Below are 13,703 nucleotides of genomic sequence, written 5' to 3'. Positions count from 1 at the left end.
AATGGGCAATATTTCTATTACATAAAAATAAAAATTAGCTCCTGCACAGTTCAAATTATGTTTATACAGAGAATTGTTGCTGTTCATCTTTTTTACATTGTACCTGTGTTCATACATTCTTGACTTTAATTTTCTCTCAGTTTTACCTATATATAGTGCTTCATATTTCTCACACAAGGCTAAATAAATAACACCATTAGTACTGCAACTGGCAAAACCATTTGTCTTAATAAGCCTGTCTCTACTTTTCAGATGAACCATCTCTCCAACTTTGACATAAGGGCATTGGGCACAACAACCAACACTAGTACGTGCCCCTTTTATTAGAAAGGTAAACACCTGTCCTAGGGGTACCATTCTCCAAAATGTTTTTAATACAGCATCCCCTTCTGTAAATACACTTAAAAGGCTTATCAAATATATACTGCAGGTCTGATGTACTAGCAAATCTGTTCCATTCTCTTTCTATAATGTTTCTGGCCAACCCAGCATCCCCATCATAAGTAATAACCAAAGCACTGCTGTACCCATTATCACCTGACCTCTCCGACGTTTGAATATTTTCAAGGTCCTGATTGTCATTCCCGAAAATGGGGGCAAACCTAGATTTTCTTGCTTCCAAAACTTCATTGTATACTTCTGCTAGAAACTTTTCTGGGTACCCCCTAGCCCTGAACAAATCCATAAGATAAGCAATTTCATTAATAAAATCACTGTCATCTGAGGTCATTCTGGATATTCGAACAAACTGACCTTTTACAACCCCTTTCTTCTGGTGATGTGGGTGTGCACTGGTATAATATAAGTAAGAGTTCGAAAATGTTGCTTTTCTATAAACTCTAGTTTTGAAATTCCCTCCAGCCTTACTGATACTGAGGTCCAAGTATCTCATCTTGTCAGAATTGATTTCATACGTAAATCTTAAAAAATCTGTGATGCTAGACAAATAGTTAAAACTCTAAAAACCTACTCTCAGGTTCTACCCAAAATAAACAAATGTCATCCAAAAAACGAGCATAAAAATTCCAAAAACACCTGAAATCACAATTGAACACAAATTTCTTTTCCCAGTAGGAAAGTGTAATGTTAGCATACGTGGGGGCACAATGGGCCCCCATAGCAACACCTCTTACTTGTTTAAAATACTTGCCCTTAAAAAATATAAAATTATTCTTTAAAATCACATCCATTAAGATTACACATGTTCTAAAATTGTTGTAACTTATGTCATTGTTATCACTTAAAACCTCTTCTAACCATTCTAATCCCAGAGTGTGGGGTATTGAAGAAAATAAATCTATCACATCAACCGTGATAAAAGTAAGGTTGCCACAATAAAGGCCCAAATACAGTTTTTTCAAAAGGTCCCATGAGTCTTTGAGTACATTTGCCCCCTCTCATGGACAATTTTTTAAGCTTAGAATCCACAAATGTACCTAAGAGGGCTGTTATGGAACCTTCAGCAGAGACTATTGGCCTCAAGGGTGGGTTGCCCACATCCTTGTGGACTTTGGAGATGCCAAAAATTGATGGAATCCTAGGTTTCTCGACATGTAAAAAATTGTAAGTGTCATTGTCTATACGCCCTTCAATAAGCAAATCATTTAAACATACTTGTATTCTTTTGTAAGCAATATTTACTTTGTTCAGAGAAACCCTCATGTACTGGTTAACATCACAAAAAATGTCCATCATCTTACCTTCATATGTGATTTTGTCCATTAAAACTACACCCTCACCCTTGTCCGGTTTCATAATTCTTAAATTCTTGTTACTTCTACATTGTTCGCGTAAGTCTTTCTCTTCCCTACTAAGATTCGGAATTGCTTTGTTTTTATTTATGGCTTGCCTTAACTCATTCTCCACCATACATTCAGAATTCTTTAATTGTGGATGCAAGGGCGGGTTAAAAGTGCTATTCCTGTGCAAGGTGGTGTTGTATGATTTGGACCTTTCTTGACCGTTGAAAAATAGCTCTAGATTCTTTTTTCGCTTATATAATTTAAAATCCGCCAATAATTTAAACACATCACACTTTCTCCTATGGATAAAAGAAAATCCCTTTATGAATAAGTGAAAATGAACTTCCTGCACATCAATGTTACTATAATTAAAAATGTTAAAATTGTTATAACTTATTTTGGGGCCATCCTTAACCATGCCGACCCCAGGGCCTGTCTGTAGTGAGCTCCCCATTGTCCTGTCCAGGCATTGTACCTGTAACTGACTGGGCCTTTTGTTTTCAACCTTTCTGACCTCCGGGGAGAAAGAAAATCCAAAGGGTCCCGAATGTTATCATTGACCTGCCCACCAAACCCACCATCATGTATGCTTTCCCTGTTTAAATTGTCATTACCATAAAACCTAGCCCCCTGCCTAGGTTTGGGATAGTGCATATTTTCTTTGTATTCATTAATATCTCTATCTTTTTCATCTTTCTAACATGCACTTCTTTACATTTTAAATCAATATTCCTTAACAAATCAAAATATCTCTCCTTTTCACCTTCAATAGTATACATTAAATCACTAATAATGTTGTTGTTGGTACGCTCAACCACATGGAAAATATTGTTCATTTCATTTTCATTGTTTTTAATTATAGCTCTCATGATATCAAAACCACATTTGTCAAATGAAACAACCAAATATTTGTAAAAATCAGAGCCATTAGTAACATTGTTTGGATATTTGCACACCCTTAAACCCTTAGGTACAATATTTAACTGCAAACATTGCTTTAAACAGTCATTGTCCATTTGATACATCTTATATTTAGTTAAATAAATGTCAAGTTAAGCAAGGTTGTTAGCATAAGTATCATTATTGTTGTCATAACAAGGCAATTCACCTACAAAAGCAAATTTGCGGTCTAAAATGTCTTTAAAAAGTCTCTTGTTACTTTGACTACTATGAGTGTTTTCAGTCACTTGCCTATTGCTGCTACCAGCTGCACCAGCTTGGGCAGTAGTTTCTCTCCCTTTACTAAGTAACAGTACAACATGGAAGGCCAATGAATTATTTGGTTAGAAAAAGAGAAATTATGACATCCCATAGAACTGGTGCAGTAAACATTCAATTCCATTTCTCAATGGAGTGCACTGAACAAAGATAGGAAACTACACATCAGGTAGCATGATCTCTGCATAGGAAGAGCACTAGGGGCAACTTGATTCATTATGGGATGCTCTCTTAGAAGGTTACTCAGATCTTTTGATAAATTGTCACTCTAATGCTTCAACAACCTTTTAAGAGGTACATATATCTGAAACATCCATCCATCCATCCACAATCCCTTTTCACATTTTTGCACATGGCGTCGAGGTGTCACTTCAACAGTGAAAATCATCTAGAGCCAAGGCTGACAGTGCTGGGTGGCTAGCCCTACCACGACTGTTCTTCCATACCACAGATTCACACACACACACACACACACACACACACACACACACACACACACACACACACACACACACAGACACTCTCACAACTATGGCGAATGTATTGTGTCCTGTCCACTTACCACATGTATTTGGAATATGGGAGGAAAACGGTGCACCTGGAGGAAACCCATGTGAACAGAGGGAGAACATGCAGACTCTGCACAGAAGATGTCCCAGTTGACAATCAAACTGGAGAACCTCTTGCTGTGAGGTATAAACAAAATGTTATAACTTACATGCATTATAGACAAATTGTACAAGATACAGACAATATAACTGACTCTTTTCTAAGAGAACTACTGAATTGGGGCCTCTGTGTTCAAATACAAAGTGTGCACACCTGCATGATGAATTTGTGCACACTTTGTTTAGTGTGTGGTCATGTCTAATGACATGAAGGCATAACAGTTTTCTGAGTCTTGTTCAATTACACATAGTACATACTTGTGTATCATGCACGCCAGTATTAGAAATGCAAGTGCATGGATCATGAAGTTATTAAACCTCTGTGTCTGACACCTGCCTTGAAATTAACTGTATTTTTGTGAGTACATGTACAATAAGGCAATACTGATTTGTGAATCATGTCAGTATTATTCACAGACTGGACAGAATACATGATAATTTTGCCTCTGTAAACTAAACCAGACCTAGTAGTGTTTTATTATAACATAATCTTTCTTTCATCTTGTAGACTACATGAATGCATTTCAGTGTTTATTTGACATGTTTTAATGTTATTTAATGATTTAACTGTTTTGTTGGAGAACCTTTATTTTGATTTATATTTTATTTTACTACTAATTATTAGTGTTTGTTGGAAGGAAGGGACAGATTGTAGGCAGACACTGTCTAGGCCTCCCTAGGGCCTAGTTAGTTATAATGAGCTGCAATAGTGAGAAAAAGTTATTGTGTGCATGATGCAGAGAATATTTAACATTTTTAGTATGTCTGACACAATTGACAGACTAGGTCAGAATACCTACTTTATGAATTACTTCTGTAGGTTAGCTCAGTGACTTTGACATTCACTTACTCATTGTTTATGTGATTTCCTCACATAACTTGACTTAAATTACTTTTTTTTAATTTCTGTGAATTACGTGGTTACTGATTTCAATATTTTTGTTTCTTTTGCAGTTCTTTAATTGTTTGTATGTAAGAATGGTTTCTTTACAGTGTGCCATTAATGATTGACTGAGGTACAAGTATCATGTCCAGACTGCAGTATGTATATAAGAGTAAGAAATGATAACATTGGAGACTAGTGTTCCTCATGTCCGAGGTTTGATGGTTTGTTTACTGTTTTGATAATTGTATTTGTGCAGTTACCATAGCTTGTAAAACTGTGGTTACATGATATTAAAGACTGGACTGATAACATAAATGTTATTAGGCAAAGTATAAACAGAACTTATTTAGGAAAGGAGATGACCTCTCCTAGTAAAGATCACTGAACCCCATAAACACAATATCACAAATAACAACTTTGTAATTCAACATACAAGTATATAGCAATCTGAGGATTCAGAACATGTTGAATGAAAAAAATGGAGAAATTTAGAACGAATCACTAGGAAGAAAAAGACATTGACTACTGTCTATAATGCAGAAACAAAATATACTAAACAAAAGGATGCTGCTTTGATATGTAATGATAAGATTGTTCAATCACAAAACATTCAGGCTACAGAATATTATGCCATTTTTCAACAGAAAAGGTAGAAAAAAGAGGCAAGGGGTAAACTAAACTGAGGAAATCTAAAGTGAACTTGGAAGGATTAAAGAACATCACTATAACCTAAAGGATGATGAAGACTGAAGCCCTCTTAAGTAATATACCTTATTTGGGTGTTAGGACATATTTTTGAATGTTCACATATAGAAAGGAGAATCATGTCAGAGCGAATGGCAGGATATTTTGGATAAATGCCTAAATGAAAGAAATGTCATCCAAGCCATATTTTGGGCACACATTCATTCAGACTGTATGCAGTCCACTTGTTAAGACAAGGGAAGAAAATGTTTGCAGGAAATATATTAAAATACTCAAATAACACAAGGCAAGAATTTTTTCCAGGCCAGAAATTTAAAAGTACACAGATATTGACATTTGAATTATCTGTGATGCTAGTTAATGCAAGGAACAAAATTTGCTGCATTCACATAAGATTGATGATGTTATCGTTTGTGAACCATGGTTAAAGAACAATGATTGGAAACTAATTCTATCAGTGTATAAATGCTTTTTTATGCAACAGATATTCAAAGAAAATCAGATGAGGGTGTTATAATAAGGATTAAAGAGTTTTATCAGACCTATCACTATTACATCTTTGATGATAACGTCAATAGTGTAGATTGGGTAACAATGTCAATAAAGACAACCCTAAAAGAGATTACAATTGTTAAATATATATAGACCACAAAATTCATCTGCTGATGACCTAGATGAATTCATGCATTTTCGTGTATGAAATACAGGAAGGAAAAATCATAACAGCTGGGAATATGTTTCCCAGAAACGGACTGGAATAACATTGATTCTGTAACATCAGTAAGGGAAATATTTACATGCATGTTCAGGAACAATAATTGCAGATTATAAAGAAACCTAGTAGACAACAGAAAATACTAGATATTATGTCCCTAAGGAGATTCTGTTACTTCATGGAAACTTCTTACCACCTTTGATATGCAGTCATCATGGGAATATTAAGCAATAATCCACTACTGCGCATAATATATCAGGATTTACCCATGGTTGATGTGGTTTAATCATGAGGGTAAAGCCCAAGCGATTAAACAAAGCCAACTTTGGGTAAATCCTGATATACCAAAAACAAAGTAGATTAATGATACCATACATACAATTACATTATTTAAGAAAGAAATTGCTTATCTTTTTAACAATGTAACTGTATAAGAGCATTCTCTTCCCTACACTGACCTATTGCACGTACATATGGGACTGACGTTTCCATGCTTGTACAGTACATCAGTGTAGTATAGGAGAAGAGATGGAGAAAACATAATCTCTGTTGCTGTTTATTTTACAACACTTAAAAAAGCAATACAATTTTTACAAGGGAAAACACAAAAATATAAAGAAAATCGGGTAGGTTTCAGTTTGTTTAGTTTTGCAGAACGTACTTGATTTTTCTTATATTTTGATCTATCCCTCATCATATACCAATAAAACTCTGGCCACTGAACAGTACTTCATCAGACAGACTTTTGTTGTTGGTATATACTCAATTTACAATGGGCATGCTGGTTGGGCAGTCCAGTCAGCATGCTCATTTTTGAATAGTAATGAGCCTTTATTGTATAATAAATGTTAAAACTACTGCTAGATAATTCTGGCAGACGGAAATCTAATCCAATGTACAGAAGATGCATGGTTTAGATACCAACAGCATGTAGATGCTACCAACTTGACTATTAGGTAACAAATCAGTCACATTCAAAACCAATTAGAGCAATGCATTCAGTGGAATGACAGCAGAAGAAATGTGGCAAGTTTTGAAAGGGAAGTTAAATGCAAAAAAATCAAAAAAAATTTAACATCAAAATCTAAGCACACAAGGTCAGGAGGATTCATTTCCATAAGCACAAGATACTTAATTAAGATGAAGGATAAATAAGAACGAGAAATTAGGTCCAGCTATAACTTTGAGAACTGAAGTAAACAGACAAGCTGGACAGAGGAATTGAATGTAGTGTGAGACAAGATCAGAAAAAAATGAATACAATTTATACAAAGATATTGAGCATATTAGTAATCCATTTTATAGATATATAAGATATGGTAGGAGTAAAGACATACAAATCAATAAACTGTGTGCATATCTTAAAATGTACACTCATACACAACAGGTTGTAGATATGTTTACAAAATCATATGCAAAACAGTTTGGCTCCACAAAGTGGACAGATAATATGTGCTAGTAATATCCAGGTACAGTAACTCAGATAAAGAAATTAAAAAAGTCCTTTGCAAATTAGACCCAAACAGAGCACAGGGAGGATATGGAATTAGTAATAATAACCTTAGCACTCTTAAGTGTGAACCTATACTGCCATTACACTTGTCATTCACAAGGTCATTTGAGATTCCTCAAGACTGGAGATGGACTTCTTAAACCCATCTTTAAGGGGAAGGGGGATAGGACAAACCCAGAGTCATATTGACTCATAATTCTTTTGTCATGCTGTGGAAAATACTGGAGTAAGTATTTTAGATAAATTATTGTCGCAATTAGAATGGTTCAGACTTGAAACCATAAATATCGGCATGCATATGTTGTAACTCGATCTATAACTTCCTTTAACGTGATGTTCTAGAACAATACAATAAGAGTTATAAATGAGAATGTGCACTGAAGTAATTTATGTAGACTTATCTTCAGCCTTTGATAGGGTCATACACAAAACACTGATCAATAAATTACAATAATTAGATATTAATGACATTTTGATGCGCTAGATAACTGCATGGTTTAGAAATTATTATATATAATGAGGAGGGTGTATAGGGATGCAGGGGGGATTACACCCCTGTAAAAAATGTTCTTACTTAAAATTTTGTTACACCTAAATTTTGACTTTTTTATTTTATTATATTGATGTTAGTGATGCTGACATTTGGGTGTTTCAGAGTTTTTAAGTGCACCCATATATACACACACAGATACACAGATACATAAAATAAATACAAATATAAACATATATACAAACACACACACAGAAATTAATCAAAACTTTAGTAGATCAACTATCAAATTATCAACAACAACAACAACAAAAATAACATTGACAATACACAGCACATGCTCTGATGCACAACTTTGGGACATGCAAATAAAAGCAATATGGCCCCTGCACACCCACTCCACACCCCCTGCTACTTAACTATTCCAACTCTGAGATTGCACAATACCAGAAAAGGGGCATATTCCCAATGGCCAAAAGTTTTCTCCTCTACAGCTCTGAATTAACTCAATTACATGTATAGCATGCATAGCTTTAGAGAAAGCCAATTTCTCTCACAGATTTAGATTATTAGTTAATCAAGTTTTGTATATTTGTGTATATTAATGAGAGAGTAAGCAATGTTCTCTAACGTGACCTTTAAACTGAATTTAAATTGAATGTTTTTGATACTGTCTACATAAAATGACAACATTACTGTTAGCAATTTTTGATTCCACTGATCCCCTGGGAACCCACTTGTGTCCCTGCTGGACAGGGAAAACAGCTGTTGACTTTGTAGGAACATGGGTGAAATTCTTGGGTAGGCTTATAAGGGCCTCTGGGCCAGAAGTCTAGTATTGTCCTATGAACCTATGAACCTATGAACACTGTATCAATTAAAATAATTAAACAAATAAAATGAACAAACAAGATGAAGCACCTCCTTTGCCCAATTCCCTCAGATGACCATGCCCCACCATGATGTAGACACACTCTGTGAGAAGGCACCAGGCCTGGAACCACCTATTTTTCTTGTATATAAAACTCACTTGACCTTTATTTCCACTGTAGTGCACAGTGGCGGTCATCTGCCTGCAATAAAGAATTTGCTTACAAGAGCACTGAGTCAGCGAGTTTTTGTCTACTCCAGATTAAACCATTATTATAATAATGCTTATAAGATCGAACCCTCAGAGCAATTTAGGACATCATAACATGAGTACTCTTTAACAGGATACTCAGAACGAGACCTCTCAACATAAGACAAAATATGGAAGACCGATCCCACCAAGTTGCATTCAGCATAACCGGACACCTTCAAGCACACTCAGTAAGTCAAAGTGTTTCCACATCAAAGCTAAACACACTCACTGACTGGATTTTGCTCACCTCACCCCCTGTTCCAAACATGTGGTAAGCTTGTACCAGCCAGATCCACCATATCCTGAGTGGCAGAGATTTATTTTGTATTTTATATATATCTATGGATCCATGTGTAGATGCGTGCTTTTAGAGCTTAGTCAGATCTAACTCCAGTTTACATAACATGCAGTATTCGTCTGCTTTAACAGAGACATCACTGTAACTTCACTCGTGGTGTGGTCATAAATGTACGTAATAGACTGTTCATCTAAGCTACAATAGGATAAGGCTTATCTTTTGTATCTGTTATGCATATCCACTCCTATTGGTAGCTATTAGGTTATAGTTTATGTGCTGTATTCCTATCCTACATGGCTTGTGTCTGATTGTTACAAATACTTTCATCTTGTCTCTGGCCATGTAAAACTATTAGTACATCACTGTAACTTAAAGCAGATAGATAAATCGAGGGTGAAAGTGCTCATCTATTTGTGTTTCAGTAAAGAAGTTTTTATTTCTAAACAAGTTCTAAGTGCTTGATCACTCTGAAGTCTCATATGAGCTTGTCTATATTACATGGCTCTTTTTACCGGAGTTTTTAGGGTTCTCAGGCAGTAGCTTTATTTCTCAAAAGTGCATGTTTTCCCCTGTGGTCTACACACACACACACACACACACACACACACACACACACACACACACACACACACACACACACACACATGCACGTGTATATTTTATATATAAAATGTCTGCTGTACATAAAGCCATTTTAGTTTGTGTATATCTTTTAATATTAAAATCCTGGGGTCTGCCAGTGTAATTGCTTCATGTGTCTTCAGTGAAGCTCAGTGTTGCAGTCACTGTTACTGTCTTGCAAAACACAGTATTACATTATTATTGACATCTGTGCCAATCCATGATTATAGCTTGCTGTCTAAGCATTCATTCACACATTTGTTAATTCACTTATTTTCTGTTTCCTGCATTACCTTGTTCAGGGATGTGAGGAGTCAGAGTCTGCCCCAGCAATTAGTTGGTTTAAGGCAGTGAACTAGTCCTGGATAATATGTCAGCCCATTGAAGGGCTTGGTTACACTCATTCACTCTCTCTAGATTTACCTTTAAGAAAGTTGCATGATCATCACCTAGCAGCATGTATTTGGAATACAAGAATAATTGGGAGCAGAAAACAAAAAAAATGTGATGGCACACTAGGAGGCACACATAAACATTTTTATCATCTCTCTATTCTTATACTTTCTTAATATTCTCTTGCTCTGACTCACTGTGGTCCTTCCTCCATCTCTTTTTTATAGTAGTCACTCGACCCGCGGGAGGGGGGGGGACTTGCAGTGCCTTCTGTGTGGAGTCTGCATGCCCTCCCCGCAGGTCGAATGGTGTTCCGAAAGACATGCGTGAATGGGTGTGCCTTTGTTGAAGGTTGGGCATTGAGCTGGCAACTCGGCACGGTGAAAATCTACTGCCAATCATTAGCGGACCAGAGTTCCGCTGTGGCGACTGCTAACCAGGAAAAGCCGAAAGACAACAACAGCATTATGTATTTTGCCTCAGTAGAATATGACAGTTTAGTAAAGTTTTTCTCTTTTCTTTCCTTTCAGAGCCTGGGGCCACTACATTGACACAAATACTGTTGAAGCTCTGTCAGAAGGCCACTCCCAAACATTTTCACTGAGAATTTTGTCTTTGTATAATGTAAGCAAATTTAACTTGAAGAAACCTGCTGTGTATTTACTTCATCTAGTTATATACATGTCTGGCTGTGCTGGAAATTAGTTTTTAACACCTTCCTCCACCAGAATTGTCCTTGCAATCTGAGGACCACTTACCAAGCTAGCAACTGTCCTTTCATTTGATAGCTTGCACTGTATATGCCAGTAACTTAGACTTCCTGGCTGATTTCTGCATTAAGGAAATGAAAGAAAACCTGTTCTACTTGGTGCCTCTCTGCTAATTACTTCTATTGCCTATAAATTGATTACTCTCTGTTACAACACTATGCTCAGCTTTGCTTCAGCTTTCAGACTTCATCACCACTAAATATCCTTCTACCCTGCAACTTATTTTTCCTTCTTGATCCTTACTTCCCCCACTACATGCCAGCTATAACATACAGCTCCCTTCAGTAAGTCATGCTACTACTCAGCTTATCCTCTATTCTTCTCCTGCTACTGGGCCATCTTTATCCTACTATGACTCTATAATAGCTCTAAACATCACTCCAGCTCTGTCCCAACCACCGATTCATACTTCCTCCTTACAGTCGCCACACATTGCACCAAACCTATTGAATGATGCCCTTCACTTTTAATCCAAATATAGAATGATTAACTCCATTTCAATTCAAACCAAAATAAACTTAGGTGGAAAAATACTCAAAAAACAAAAAAAAAAACCAAGCATCAGTAATTCCCCAGTATACTAAAATCCTTCTAGAGGAGACATTTACTCGAATCCTGGCCCCACCTGTCACAATAAACATCAAGGCACACACTTCTCTAACCCTACAATGGTCAACCCCCAATGGCGGTAATCTAAGTTTTGTTGTCATAAATGTTAGAAGCACAAGAAATAAAATTGATTTGCTACATACCTGCACTACCCCACCTAAGCCTGATATTCTCACTGTAACTGAAACTTGGCTTAAGCCAAGCATAAAAGGCTCCAAAATTACACCTCCCAGTATAATATTATTCGTAATGACAGTATAAAGAAGAAGAAAGGTGGAGGTATTGCTTTAATATTTCCCAGCAACTACCATATTTCTCCCTTCAACAAACTAATACCAAAATTCAATTCTTATAATGTTCCTGAAATTAAACAGCTATAAACAAATATATATTACTGTTCTTTACATCCCTTATGGTGACAATACATCTATACCGGAAGATGTCCTACATTGGGTATCCATAACAATTCCACAAGAAATAACTAGGTGATGTGAATGTCAGTTGGTTGGACATAAACTCTAACTCCCCAACATTTAGCATGAACTTAATTGGTTTCATACAACTAATTGACAGCCCCACACATTATAGCAAGACATCAAATTCCCTATTAGACTGTATCCTAGTATCGGACTCTAGCAAATACACCACCTGAGGTACAATGTCTGATTATCTCAGAGATCATCTCCCGATCTATTCAACCAAACATCTCACACATCCACTTAAACAGCATATTTGTAAAACAACACACGTTTTCCAATTTTATCTCAGAAATGTTCATCATTAACCAATCATTTATTAACTGGAACTTCCTAAAAGTCCTCCCCTTAGATGATGCTGTAAATGAATTCAATACAATTTTCCTGAATATCCTAAATAGCTTTGGATATCTGGAAAGAATAGAATGCTAATGCAGGACACAGAAAAAGCATGAAAAGAATGGCAGAAGTGTAAAACACCACAATATGTTGATAACTTCAGAATGATTCTCAATCATACTAAAAAGCAAATTAATGAAGACAAAAAAAATAAAATAACTTTCCGAATAACAGTAAACACAACTCTACAAATTTTTGGACAGCCACTACAGAAATCTTGCATCCTGGCCATAAATTCAAACCTTGCAGCAGTGTAAACCACACATAGAGCACTACAGCTCTCAGGTATGACTGCAAATGCAATACCGGCTTTTAAAAGCTAGTATTGCTTTAGAGATCAGAATGGCTGATCAACCCCCCAATGAGTTGGCCTGTGGCAGTTGTCATTCTCCCCTTACTCTAGCTATGCTAAAGCCTCTGAAGAAGAAAATGCCTTTAAAGCTTGTTAAAACTTTGTTTTGCCATACTTTTGTTTATAAGTATGGCAGAGCAAAATATTTTGCAGCTTTTAAAGCTGCTTTACCTCCTTCCACTCTTTGCAGACAGGCAGTGTCTGCTGTCATTCCCCCAGCACAAGAGCCAATCTTAGCAGTTGTCAGGCAGATGTTTAACAAGCTTGTCATTTTCCTACTTGTGGAGTTTAATCATGACATTCTTTGCAAAACATGACTAACTACCACCTGTGTGCCATGACTACCTAGCAGAACCAGCTTTTGGGCTAACAAAAACCTATCTTAGATGTTTCTTTACAAGTCACAGGGTCTGCAAGATACAGTTGCTTCTCACAGTTAAGATCTGTTGCTTCTCACTTATGTATATTTAAGAAGATGGCAACGATTTCTTCTGTGAGCTACTATATAACCTTCACTGTTGTGAATTTCAAAAAATACTCTTACCCAAATATCTGGGTTGCCACTTAAACACAATTTAATGGATTGTTTGAATGTTAAAAAAGTACTGTTAAGTCTCTGGTTCATTTTAGGGGTTAAATTAATTATAATCTACGACAGTCTAGAAATCAAAAGTAAATGCAGAAATATTAATGCAATTCACGATGAAAATAAACTGATGACAGAA

The sequence above is a fragment of the Protopterus annectens genome, chromosome 4.part1 (assembly GCF_019279795.1).
Source record: "Protopterus annectens isolate FY-2018-M chromosome 4.part1, PAN1.0, whole genome shotgun sequence".
NCBI lineage: Eukaryota > Metazoa > Chordata > Ceratodontiformes > Protopteridae > Protopterus > Protopterus annectens.
The sequence above is the reverse complement of the archived record's forward strand: the minus strand, read 5'-3'. Positions refer to the sequence as shown.